General features: G+C 45.8%; 1 long non-coding RNA gene across 1 annotated transcript in view; it reads left to right on the top strand.

Moving 5' to 3' along the window:
* Positions 1–11,767, top strand: part of LOC135392996 (uncharacterized) — a 28,963-nt gene extending 17,196 nt beyond the window's left edge. The window contains exons 2-4 of the long non-coding RNA XR_010422363.1: positions 11,258–11,320; positions 11,468–11,570; positions 11,679–11,767. This is a non-coding gene — a long non-coding RNA (uncharacterized LOC135392996). The remainder of the gene's footprint in view (positions 1–11,257; positions 11,321–11,467; positions 11,571–11,678) is intronic.
* The last annotated feature ends 2,788 nt before the right edge of the window (positions 11,768–14,555 follow it).

The raw sequence follows: 14,555 nt of genomic DNA, 5'->3' as shown, positions 1-14,555 counted from the left end.
GGATGAGCGTCTTGCAAAGAGCGTCCACGCCGATGAAGTGATGTAGTCCTGCTACCTTCTCTTCCGAGAACCTCTTTTTTCACGCGCACATTGCCAGCAAGATACACTTAAAGGAAGCCTAATAAGATGGACAGCTTTCACCCCTATTGAAAAAGGCGACATCAGGTCTGATGTGATTCGGGACACTGTCTTGATGCTAACATCAGCTGACGTTAAAGCAGCAGTCTAGAGGCCCACAATTTTGTTTGTTTTTGGTCAGTATGGAATGTTAGGCGGCCGAAAACAGTTTTCCCACAATTAGTGAAATCGTAGCGAAATTGGGACGCCTGCAATAGCTCCCCGAACCTTCCCTGCGCGAAACACCCTCCTTCGCCTTCACGATAGGCACGTGATGAGCGCCACCACGCGCGTCACTTTGTGATGCAAGCAGAAAGGACGCTCCTCATTGGACCTGGGATCACATGATCGAGGTGAGCAACATCGCGCAGGCCGGAGCGTCTGCTACCGCTTCGGAGACGCCATGCGTTCTCCGGCTACGTGATGTCCGAAACGGAGGGTTTGAAGGCTGTTCACGACACAACCACGATTTTTTGGGACCGCCGTCACCACGGGAAGAACGAGTGGCGCAGTGCGAAATTAACTGCGCGTGTACAGCGAAAACGCCGTGCTTCGCGGCAGTGTGCAGCCTGTCCGACCGTTTTCCCCGTGCAGTTGGTTCAGTGGTTGACAGGTGGCGCCACAATACCGCCGCCATCGCTTGCTTTCTGCTACTGTGAATTATGAGATTGCACAGAAGCCACGGATATATTACTCTTGTGATCGTAATCTCATTTTTTCAGGCTGCATATATGTTTTTTTTTAGAAAACGTGATATAAATCATATAAAGAATAGAAGTAAACAAGAAAGAGCTCGCAATGTTCGTAGCAGACGGTTTTTCCTGCGAACGAATGAGGGGTTCTCTACCACCAACGTCACAGTAGAATGGGTGTGGTCTGCAGTTGGAGCGCTCCGGCCTGTCACCGCGGAAGCGATTTTCCAAATTAATTGCACCGTGGTGGAACAACTTTGAACAGAAATATTTTGTGGGAATGCTTTTCATACACTGCTTTACAAGATGACAGCAGTTTTTGCCCATGTTAGATACCACTTTAATACTCCTTTAACATCAAGAGAGTGTCCCAAATCATATCAGACCTGGTGTTCACATCAACGTTGCTCTTATGAGGTTAACATCAGAGCTGCCCTGGCTCATGCTGACATCAGAGCTGTCTTGATGCTGATGTTGGCATGAAAGCTGCATTGATGCTGGTTATGGCAATCTTGAAAATGCTGCAGTCTTTTTGCTTTCTGCAAAGAAAGCCCCTTATGTCTGCGGTAGATGACTACCGGCGAGAACCCACACAAAGCAGCAGATAGTTGCAACAAATCATTTTATTCACCACTACGTACTGCTCCCCGCAACCTTAACTTGAACACCGTTTCACGTGGCGGGAGAAGGAGGAGAGACGCCCTAGTGGGATTCAGCTGAACTATTGGGAGAGCGCGTTTCGGGCTCTTCCACCCGCGTGTAGGGGTGTTTGGTTGTTGCTCAAACGCCTCGAAGGCAGGCGGGCGTTGGTTTCAGGAGACGCCGTTATCGGGATGGCGATTTTTTGTGTTGCTTATGTCAGATGATATGCTGGATGATATCGGTAATATCGGCGATATCCAAGGCATGGCATCGTTGACAGCTAAGAATGATTGTGTGCACCCGAATGGACTAGCAATGATGCTGTATCAATTCGAGGCCAAATAAACGCGGATAAAACAACTTTATTTTGTGATTGTGATTGGAAAGTTTCATCTCCTTGTGTGGCGCTGCGCTACACCATTGCTGATGGTAACATGGTGAAATAAAGATCAGAAGAAGTGCGTCATACATTTATTTGACTCAGGGAATAATGAAATTAAGTCAGCCGTAGTAGGTGGCAATTGAAACAGGACAGCTTGTGCCTTTCCATTTCATTTGCAAGTGTTCTTGACGGTCAATATATCCTTGTACATATTCGGACTGTCCCTGGACTACCCCATGCCTTGAGATGCTCCCTAGCAGTTTGGGGCGTTCAGCCGTCGCCGGGTGAAGAGCTTCAAGTCCTTTGGAACTGTATTGTTACTTTTCTCCCCGAACTGTTATGTTAAACGTTATAGCAGTTTATGCAGGCTACAGGTTATATCTATATGCGGATCTTCTTTATGCAACGATGTACTGACTGTCAAGTCTGTCAAATGCACAAGTTACCCTGTTTCAATTGCCGTTTCGGTATCCTACATTACAGTGCGGAGATCACTGCCTCACACCTACTACGGCTCACTTAATTTCATTATTTCCTGAGTCAAATAAATGTATAATGCACTTCTATCCTTATTTTACCATGTTACTATCAGCAATGGTGCAGGGCATCGCCACACAAGGAGATGAAACTTCCTTATCACAATCACAAAATAAAGTTGTTTTATCCTCGTCTATTTCGTCTCGAGTTGATACGACATCATTGCTAACCCATTCGGGTGCACACACTCATTCTTAGCTGTCAACGCGGCCATACCTCCAATATCGCCGATATTACCGATATCATCGAGCGTACATCTCACATAAGCACTACAAACTATCGCCATCCCGATAACGGCGTCTTCAGAAAGCAACGCTCGCCTGCCTTCGAGGCCTTTCAGCAACAACCAAACACCCCTACACGCGAGTGGAACAGCCCGAAACGCGCCCTCCTAATAGTTCAGCTGTATCCCACTAGGGTGTCTCTCCTCTTTCTCCGCCACGCGAAGCGGCGTTCAAGTTAAGGTTGCGGGCAGCTGTACCTTTCAACGCATATCCATTTATCATCAACACACCTGAGCGCTGAACTCATTGGCACGCATTGGTACGCACAAAATTGGTATAGGTCGAACGGTGAACAACAATGAAAAAGAGCACACCTAGGTCCTCATTTCCGGTCCAACCTGCCGTTCTTCCGAAAAAGCACTTCTAAGCATTGTCATGTTGAACAAGAGTCCTCACCACATTGAACACGGTGCTTGCGTCTCTCTTGCTGGAGGCCGCTGCGTCATACACGTTCAACCTGCAAGAAATATCGTTCCAGAAAACACGATGGCAGGATAGGATACCCATGCAGCCAAGTGTAGAGACATATGACATATCGTCTGCTCGAAGCATACAATCATTAACGATTTCACCTGGCGTTCTATCTCCCTGTCGTTGTGCAGATCGCCTCCAAGTCAAGTAAAACGGACAATGAGAATGCATGGCGCAGTCGAACATATTACTTCAATGTTATATCAATTACACACCCGAAATCGCAAGAATCCTGGCGAAGAACGATTTGGCTTCACATCCTGAGCAGCGTCTTCACTCTTTGACATTTCAAACGAGACTGACTGGTCTGCTCGCGTTAGAAGAAACGCTTCCACTTACGGTCAGTTGCAATGTCAGACGAGTTGCAAGAACGACACCATCAAGTTAGAACAACACATGGAGGTAAGAAACTTAGGAGATGGCTATAAGCACGGAGGGCAGTGGGACTCCTCTAGCGGTTGCTCCTGGCAATACCACGCCCATCTAGTTGCCCGGTCACGTGATCCCCACATGTTTCTGTGTCATGGCAGCCTGCGCGGAGGCTTGGGAGTTTAGCAAACCTCATCTTCAGCAATCCTCTTACCTTCAAGGAGTCCTTTTGCACAATACTTTGAAGGCTGTGTGATGTTTCAACATTTGCTGCGTTATAAATCACAGCAAAAGTTCCGCAAAACAAGAAAACCCAAGCAATGTCACAATGACGTGCGTACATCTTCTAGCGATTCAGTGATCCATTGCTTCCACACCGAGCTTGTCTATTTTGTGTTTCAACGGGTATGATAACTTCTAACTCCAAACATGTTATGAAAGCGTAAGCAAGTTATTCAGCCGGGGCTCGTCTCTGTATTCAGGTAAGATTCGCCGCGGGCATGGAAGACGCCATGTTTTATGACGTATGGGTGCACAGTGACATTTATGGGTCACGTGTGTGGGGCAACTAACCACAATGGCCATGCGCGGGTCACAGCACGCCCGCTTGCATTCGTAGAGGCGCTTAGGGCATCTCCTTAGTTTGTACCTCCATGGAACAACAATACAAAGCCTCTAAAACGCTTTAGACTTGCTGGAACTCTCGAAATTACGCGAACTAACTACCGGCGGCGACCAGAAGCGTCCGTTACAGCTAGAAGTGTGCGGCGAAATTTTAGTGAACGAAATTTTAGTTTTTTCCTGCGGATGTTACAAGTCAACAGGACCAAAAACATGAGTTCCTGGGAATAATAGTGTCACTGTCCCATAGACCGTCCAGTTGTTATGGCGAACTGCAGCTTCAGCTCTCAGCAGCAATGAAACAGCAATGGTATTGGCACCGCCAGCAAAATATGACAGCAACTTCGAGGAGTGCATTGGCAGACACGGAGTAAAGATTGGGAGAAAGAAGACAAACATGCCCTCATGTCGTCTGTAACGTGAGGTAAGCGCCTTCTGGAAGCTACAGTAAACAACCAAAACCCCATAACACGTTCGCGATTTCTCGTGACACTTTAGGCTAAGTCGGGTTGGGTTAGGTCAGGTTAGGTTAGCCAAACCAAATCTGAAGATGAACTCACACAGATTCCAACGGTGTCAGAAAAAAGAAAAGAAAAAGGAAAAGCTCCTTATATCAAGAGGCAACTTCATCACAGAATGAACACCGCAATCATCATATTCGTACGAGAGTGTTCCCACCTTCTGAGTCCGTCACGCGCTACAGAGAAACCCGAATGAGAGATTCCAGGAATACATCGCATTCAATAAGGTGTTATAAGAACATGTATTTTCTAATTTAGATAGCCCAATAAAACAAAGTACGGGTTTAGGAAGTAGACGGTTCGTGGACGCGAGTCCGAAATAACGAAGTAAAACGACAATATCAAGAATTGATGCTACACCGGGTTGATTTTCACATTTCTGAATTGGTTCATACACGGATCAGGCGTGGACCTAAGAGGGGAGGTATGGCTTGGTCACCCTAAATTTCTGTCAATATATAGCGCTTCAATTGACTTTAGGTAGCGCATGTGTATAGCATGTTGTCCAAGGTCGGAGCCCTATACCCCGAAGAAAAATTCTGGATCCTCTAACGCACAGGATACACGTAAAGGAGCCATGAATAGCACGGCGACGATAAGCATAGCCCCAGCGGTCAGTCGCGATGCATGGGATTCCGTGTCATGCTTTCTTTCTGTCTTTTTTTCTAAATGTTCATTCGCATGAAGCATACGATTTGTCGGATATCCCTCATAACCTTTATCTTGACTGTCAGCAGGGTAGACTTCTCGGAGGGGGCCAGGCCCTCCATGTGAAAGTGATGATTGTCAACAGAGCGGAAGTGCAATCTGACAGCGAGAGATCGATGGAATAAGAAAAAAGTGCACTCACTGTGTTGCAGGCCCTTTCTTTATCGTTTTTCTTTTTCTTTTTATAACCAAAGAAAGCAAGGTTAAATGCTACACTTTTTTTTTTTTGACTGTGTGCGATCGTGTACATCGCACACACCTAATGTGCCATGGAACAATTGAAAAGCTGCTTATGCTGTCGGGGCATCACATCCTTCTGCTGTGACATGAAGCGACATGGTGTTCGCCTGATGCTGGCATCAAAGCATATCAAGACACCTGATGCATGTACTAAGAGCATGAAGAAACCTTGATGTGTCACAAGAAAGTTCTGATGTTTCTTCATGTCAGATCTGGGAATCTAGATGTCACACGAGAAAGTTCTCATGCTTCTTGATGTCACATCAAAAAATCTTGATGTGACATCAAGAATCAAGAAACATCAGAATTTTCTGATGTTCATTTACAATAGGGACGGATGGGCATAAATAGATGTTTTTTAGTATTTAAATATAAATACAAAATACTTTGTTGATATGGGTCTTTCAATACTCTTCATCAATACTTTTCAATGTGAGATATTTAAATACAAAATCTAGATACGGTATTTAAATGCCGTAACTACTACCATAGACACTGTAAGATGGCATCCGGATGGCATAGGACGATGGCATCTGGAATTACAGAAATAATGATGATTATAACAACAAATCAGCAAGTAACCATAACATTTATGTGTTAGATTATCATGGCGATCTTAATATTATAAATTTCTCGAAAAGGAGAACAACATCTCTACAGGTGCCGATGAACAAAGGCTTGTACTAGATTTGACAAGGATGCTTCGTACAACAAGGAAATTGGGTTGTCGCGACCGTTTTCCGTAACAGCAGTGAAAAACTCGTCATCTAGAATGGTTTTCGCGTGCGCGTGCTGGCGCAAACACGGCATAACTGCGCCGGAAACTCTCCCTGTTCCCGAAACGTCAAATGCAGGGCAACTTTGGGATATGAGATAGTACATTCTATATATAAAGTATTTACAAGAATAAGTACCCGAAAGCTAGTATTTAAATATAATTATAAAGACATTTTTGTAGTCTATATTTACATACAAAATATCAATACATGTAATTATATTTTAAATATTATTTTATTTACAGTGCATTTAAACACTGTCCATCCCTGAGAGCATTTTACATAGACGGCGGTACCTGCCGGCACACTGCATTCGCAGCGTGACTCGATCTGCAACCGTACTGAAGCATGTCGAAGATTAGTCTGCCAGCCTTGCTTTGTCCGAGCTCACAGCAGTGTACCAGTTAATACACAACGCGAACGCAATGTGGCACGAAAGAACTGCACTACCAGTAAGCAGAACTACACTTACTGCACAAACGACGACCAATCAAACAGGCACTCTTCTGCTCACGCTCCTTCTCCAGTTCTCATGTTTCTGACTTGTTTAATTTTTAGTGTTCACGTGTAAAGGGGAATGTTGGACGCTTAATATACAGAATGTACTAACTCATATCCTAAAATTGCCCTGCATTTGACCTTTCGGGAAGACCGGCGAGCCCGTTCATCCACGTGGCGCCACCTCTGTGAAGAGCAGACGCAGCAGCGCGTGCGTGGGGCGCTTGCAGCGCCGCTGACAAGGACAACTGCGTTTCAACGTGTTAAAGAATACTCTGAAAGCATACGTACTATATGTCCTCGTTTGACTGCTAGGTGAAAATTTGCGAAATCCGTGATTCGTCCCAATGTGCAACGAGGACACTATGTGTATTTTAATAGGAGGACACTAGGACATATATGTGTCCTCGTTCGGGGATGCAGAGGCACTTGAACTGTTATGCCGATTTTTTTATGTCCGAACCGTTTTGTTGCGAACCGGTTACCTCTATTCTTTCCGGTGCTGCCCCGGTTCGGGTTCAACAATGTCATGAAAGTTGCGGTTCGGGTTCGGTTCCGGCAAAAATAACGGTTCGGGTACGGTTTTCGGTTCGGGTTCGGTTCTACACCCTGCTTTAAGTACTTCTTAAAAATGCAGCGAAAAGCACAATTACATATACAGATTTATAACGAAGACCCTGACATGATACATATCCCAACACACACATAACACGGATTCCCAAACTTCCGTTAGACATGACCATAAACAACTTAAACTGAAGGCAGTTTCGAGACATCAGGCAACACTGACTTTCATTGTTTACGAATGGCGTGGACGAATGGCGTGGGGTGTTTGTGGTTATTCAACTACTCCAGTGCTAAAGCGCGTCGTCCACTATAGATTGACGTGCGTCTGTCAGTTTTGGGCTAATTGCACATGTTCTGCGCTGTACTAAAATAATCAGCAGTTGGCATCATTTGTATTAGATGTAGACACAAAGGACAACGTAGTGAGAAAAATGGTCTGAAGTGCTCCTCGGTGTGCTTTGTACATTGCCACGTTTTACCGCTCGGTTGGGTAATCACATCTTGATTATCAGTTTCAACATATCCTGCGCACTTCCGACAAGCGTGACAGCGCTTGTCGCTTGATAGCGACATGCGCTTCGATGGGCGTGCGAAAGGCTGTGCTAATGCAGAACATTATTTCCGGACGTATCCACACGCCCAGTTCACATCGCCCGGTATCAGTCTATGCGTATAGGGGAAGGTGGGGCAAGATGAGGCAGAAATTTGCAATTGAATATGAATTTTTATTTTTCGCGGTAAAAAAACAAACAAAAAAAACTACCGAGGCCTACAGCTTCTGGTAGGTAATTCGGAACCGATGTAGCCGGTTCTAAAATAAACCATATAGAACAAAACATTCAAAAATGAAGATTGTCTCATCTTGCCTCTCGGGGCAAGTCGGTACATTGCGTGGCGCAAGATGAGATATGCCGTGGTAATGAGCTATACAAATCAGTTTTGGAATCCAAGCACCTTGACAGAACCCTTAAGAACACCGCCCACATGATCTGCAATACAACCACAGAGAACCCGGTGCTATTTCCCTCCACCGTCCTTTGCAAACAAGGCACCGCCTGTCTGATGTGTCGCTGGTCGCTCGCTTTTAAAGGCTGGTTTAGGGTCCGACGTAGTCTTCGCCCATCGCCGCCCACGTTGCGCGCCGATAGCCAGCGTTCAATACGCCGCGCTTCCTCATCCTACCGGGATCATAGTCTGACGCGATTCGGCACAGCGCAACGAAAACACTTCCGGAGATTTTCACATTTCGTAGTGGGAAAGTAGTCATATCTGGCAACTGTACCCGCGTGTTGGAATCCGACTAAAGACAATCCGTGTTCCCATCGTATGTTTGTGCTACTGTAATACGGTTGGTATCCCCCAAAACGGACATTGAATTGAAGAAGAAAGTCGAACGTCTTCCCAGATGTTCTCGTTCTTTTGCTTGTCTCTATAATCCATCCGTCGTTTATTATATGAGCACTGATGTTCCTTAACAGCTTCGATCAAAGGCTCAATGGACGACGCCATGTTTGGAAATGCGAGTCCACCGGAGCCCGCGCCGTACACAGCTCGCTGGCCACCGCCAGATGTAGAACATTGCTCTACTCCCCCGACGGCGGCTGACGTAACGCGCGTTGCTGCCACGCCGCGCTTCGCCGAGTGTCCGTTGTACCATGAACTCACCGACGATGGCTCGCGATGCGCGGCCGTGCGCTGCGCCTCGTTAGGACCCGCTCCGCCGAACTCTAAACCAGTGCGCTGCTGCCTTCCTAGAAATATCTCAACAAACAGGAAAATTTGCTGGTAAATGCGAGGCAATACTCAAAAAAGAAATATCTGAGGAACATGCATAAAGCTACCTAATAGTTGACTTATCAGTTTCTAAATTACATTAAATTGAAATTATAGTGAACTTAAATTACATTAAATTGTCGCGTCCTTCCCCGTGCATGTAATCGGATTCAGTATTTTTTCTGTTAAACACCGGGTAACCAAGAATGCCCATATTTTGCCTAGATCAAGACAACTGAATAAAGAAATAAGATGTGGACTTACATTGACAGAGTAATCTGCGAGAAGCTACTGCACAGATGACAAGAAAGAGCACTACAGAAAATTGCGGCTTTTTTGCGGGCCTTTACATTCCACGCAAAAGTAACCAAAACACCAATACTCAGGTATAGTAAAGTGGACATCAGTAAAGTGACCTATCAGTAAAGTTTCAAGCACACGGAGCAAAGAGTCTCTGCGAAAGGCGGCGTGGAACCCATGATGTCGCGTCTTGCCCCGTGTCTCATCTTGTCCCACCTTACCCTACATGCATTTTGACTTGTAGGCTGTTAACTTTCTTCTGTAAGCCTCCTCGAGAGGCAGGAGTATGTACTGCGATTTTCCTATTTTTATCTCCACATTACCGGGTGGGTACTTGCCCAAGCAGCACGCCAATATTGGTCCAATGTGGGCTACCAATATTCGACCAATATGGGGAGTGCAACCAGGCTCCATATTGGACAAATATGGGCTGCCCATATTGGCAAGCCCATTTTCTATATTGCCCAATATTGCCAATATTTCTGTATAACACCAACGGGGAGTCCGTGTATGAAGCATTATCCTGTTTAATATTCACCACTGATAATACTTTTCTCTGATTTTTGCTTTTTTTATTCCTGCGGACCTAACTGATCCACGTTGCAGATGACTGCCAAAAAAACAACAACAAAGAAACACGACATCGCCCCCCCAAAAAAACGAAAAACTACGCCCGCCTTGCTGAAGGACACAAGCAGACCCACGGAACTACCAATGGCAAATATCAAGAAAGAATCTTCCTAGGACAGCACCGCAAGCGGTACTGCTCCGACGACAAAGATTCCTCAGAAGCCTTCATTGGGCGCAATATTCTGTGAACTAAAAATTTCCAACCCGCTCCGAGACTACAAAGGAGCGAACCACTTTCGTGACGGTGACGGACATACGCAAGAGCAATTCGCACTGCTTTCAGCAGCTTCAAAGCGTCTAACTTTACAGAAGAGCCATCGCTTCCTATCACACATTGTGTTTTTTACTTGACCTGCCGCAATTCCGGTATTATTACAGCAACCAGCGACATTTTAGCCCTATGAAACATCCGTTCGAGCTGTCGCGCATGTCCATTAGCTGTAGGACGCGTGATTTCGCTCAAACAACCCGATCGCTCTAAGTCGGCTCGACCGATTGGCATTGGCATCGCGAAGGAAGATGGCGGCTATTTCCAGAACGTGCAATGTTGAGTTGTCGAATTCTAGCGAACGTTGGGATTACCAAGTACGTTGACTGTTTCGAACAGTGTGTATCATCTGCGGGAAGTTGTTGGATGTAACGATGTCCTGAATTGGGTATTTCCACACGCTTTAACGTTCAATCTTGCCGTGCTTCTTGGGCATTTGTGCAACACGGGTACGTACCATTTTGTGCATTTTCAGTCAATATGGGGTGTACGCGGGCAATATGGGGCCCATATCGCCAGGATTTTCCCAATATTGGCTCAAAGTGGGCAATTGGGGCCCATATTGCCCACTTTCAGCCAATATGGGGAAAATCTTGGCGAAACGGGTCCCATATTGGACCCGTATCGCCAATGACCAGCCAATATAGGCCCAATATTGTGTGCTTCTTGGGTGGCTACTTGACATGAAATACTGTAGCACAGAATTCAGGCATACTGTATGGTATATATTTTAAAATTTCAGGTAACGCACAGGCAGCTAGAAATGTACTTAAATAGTTGGTAGTGGAAGCACCCACCGTCACTGACGTCTGCGGCGTGTGTTGCGACGTAGCGCATTCAGGTTTGACCTCCTGTCTGCAGGTACCACTCCGGTTTGCTGCTCTACCACTTGGATGGGTCAGAACACTCACTGTCCTCCTCCTTGTGAGTACGCACAATTTGAAAAACTATTACAGAGCCTATCTTGAAGGAGATAGGCCTAGCTGATAGAGCCTATTTGATATCCTCATTGTATCTAGTCTAGTCTAGACTCTATCTTACGCGCTCATTGTGGAACGTCTGTTGATCAAGGTGTTCGACATCCTGTCCCTCACTGAGGCGGTGTACGGCTATGTTAGGAAAGAAAACTTCTTCCTACAAATTAAACCTTTCCCTTCGAGGAGCCACCTAATAAGTGAGCATAGCTTACATTATTATGCGTCTTTTTGCGATTTTTTCGAGGTTTTCAATAGCTCTATTGTTTTGTCACGTGACATTGTTAGTCCTGCGTTGTTTCTTGCAGGTCAGACTACAGCCGACCAAATTCTACTTTTCTACATTGCCATCACAAGTATTGCCGTTATCCTCGATATCTACCTCATCACCCAGCTAAGCAGCGTAAGTCATTTCTTCGCCAATGCCAGAAAAGTAGGGCAACAAATGTAGGGCAAGAAAGGAGTGTGAAAACTATGTTATAGCGGAAATGCTGCCCGAATTATCTGGCCGTTTTGTTCACTTTTGCTGTGTAAGGAAATTGTATATGCAGGATACCGCTTGGGCTAGTTTCCGAGCGTTTCGTTCCGCCTGATAGTCTAGACAGTTGTGAAGACCTAAAATGCACAACAAAATTAGAAATCCGTACTTAAAAAAGAGCAGAGCATAGGACCATGTGCAGCACTGTACTCTGTACGCTGTCATGTACTCATAGTCTAGGAGTGTCTATAGGAGATGGTGTTCCTCTGCATAAGTCCTGCTCGGCGATGATGAAATGTTCCGGAGGGCCGTATCTGCTGCGGAGCTTCTCAACCCGTGGCATCACCCCATGGCGTTGCCGATAAAACTGACTGCCTTGTGCGATGGCGCGCGGTAGTGTCGGCGCTTCGTCGTCCAGGATCTGCTACATCACTCCCGTCCTCAGACGCGGTTAAGGTCCGCGTCGATACCGCGAGGTGGATATAATGAGGACGACACATGACTGACAACACGGCTTGTGGTAATGGCAAAGAGTAGAGCAGCTGTAGGACGGTATGGGCAAGCGCCATATAAGCAGGGCGTGTTCCAGTGAGAAGCTGAACCAGTGTGGGATCCAGTGAGAGAGGGCGGCAGTTACGCAAACGGTACGTGAGAGGTGCGCTCGAATGGCTGCATCCTGGCAAGTGCGGGAGAGGACTGTTGTGAAGCAGATGGAGAATAACAGAACTTGGTTTGATCTCCAAGCGAGTTTCCCGTGGAACAGTCGTCCCGGTGCAGCCTGTCAACCAGAGAGTGGTTAGCTGCTGACTGTGCCCAGAGCACCGATCGGGTCTGCCAGGGGCGGCATGGGCCAGGTTCCTGGACCTCTGGCGTACAAGAGATGCGGGAGTGGGGAATACTTTTAGAACACGCTAAAATATATTGTTCAAGAATATACGTTTTAAAATAAATTTTCACAAATAACCCGCGTAAAAATAAGACATACAATAACTCGCTTATGAAGCACAGTTTAAAAATATGTCGCTCATAAATCTACCATTAAAATAAGTCGCTATATCACTAAAAATAAACGGTTTCAAAACATCCCCAAAAGTGGGACCAGGCGGATGAACGCCTGTCAGTGTATGTTTACGCGACGAAAAACGTGTCTGGATAACGGATAGCTGGTGCATGCTGTGTGCACAGCTATCTATGTTGTTTAATGCATCCGAGGAGCATCCGTGCAGCACAAAAATGTGTAGACATCATGATCGATATAGCTGCGGCTTCACAAAGCTCGGTGCTATACTTTTCAGCCCTTTATTTTTCTTTGAACACAGGAGCATCAGGCAAGCCAGCCTGTGGATTTGGCCCGTCGGAAACAACTCCTGAGGATGAGGGAGCTGTGACGAGAGGAGTCCCTGTCCCCTGTCCCCTTCTCTCGTCTTCGCTCCTTACACTCAAAGAAATGTTCCCAACTATAGTTCATTTTTCTGTTCTTGCGTCGTAATGCACGAAATCGATAAGTGTCTTCGCTGCAATGTCTGAGTGCAGTTTTGTTGCCTTATTGGAAGGGGTTAAGTTGCGCCCGAACGAAACGACAATTACTTTCCCGGCTCTGCTTTCTTTTTTGTTCGTTTGACTGTTGTGCCTCCCGTGGGATTTTGCTCTCTAAAATCCTGGTCTGAAAGGGTCCAACGAGCGGTGATATAATGCGCATTGCACATTATTCATGAACAAAATGGGTGAACGGTCTGACGTACCCAACGCAGAACCTACGTCCGGGCAACCTACGTTCAAACAGACACAACGCATATTTTTGCATGTTTTCCATCGTTACTCTAATCTCGCTTCTTTTTGCACGAGGGAATGATATCCACGAAACCACAGTCAACGCGTAAACTGTAAACACAGAAAGCAGACAGCTGTGGGGCAATATTCTGCCGCGTTTCCTATACCTCGCACTCACCTGGCCAGTGAGATTTGAGGGCTTGGGAACTATACTTGTGGCAGCGGATTTTGAGTTTGGCTACCATTTAACCCACGTGACCGAGGCGCCGATCCCCGATTAGAGATTTTGAAACATATATCTTTAAAGGTGTACTTTTGACAGTATATTTCTGAACGTTTATTTTTGAACTCCGGAGATTTTTGAGCCATTATTATTGAACGGATGTTTGTAATCCTATACTATTTTAGGCGATATATTTTTGACAGTATATTTTTCACGATTTATCTTTAAACCGTTATTTTGACGAGTTCAACGAGTATATACACCTGTGAATACACAGCGAATTATGTAAATTCAAATCCAAACGCAAGTCCTCGAGAAAAAACGTGATTCCATCCAAATCGAAATTTCTGAGCAAAATTGTGATTGAATCCGAATCATCTTCATCATAAAGTCGCCAATCAAATCCAAATCAAATCTGAGAGTCTAATACCCAAAACGCACTGTCACAATCTGGACAATCTGGATCGGTCCGCAATCCTGGTCGGCGCAATCCTGCTGGGCACGCCGTACCGTCCGCACTTCACGTTCGCGATCTTCGTTTTCATTTGCAGCCGTCTGGTGGACGCTTTGCACAATACCTCCAGAAGTTTCAAATAAAAAGAAAACACTGGTCCAGGATATCTACTTGAAAGGAATTCACATTAATACACATGCGATTTCATCTGTTTCGGCGTTTGTCGATGTTGTTTTCTTCGTGCGGGCCGCTGTCATCGC

The sequence above is a fragment of the Ornithodoros turicata genome, chromosome 4, assembly GCF_037126465.1.
Source record: "Ornithodoros turicata isolate Travis chromosome 4, ASM3712646v1, whole genome shotgun sequence".
Taxonomy (NCBI): Eukaryota; Metazoa; Arthropoda; class Arachnida; order Ixodida; family Argasidae; genus Ornithodoros; species Ornithodoros turicata.
The sequence above is the reverse complement of the archived record's forward strand: the minus strand, read 5'-3'. Positions and strand labels throughout refer to the sequence as shown.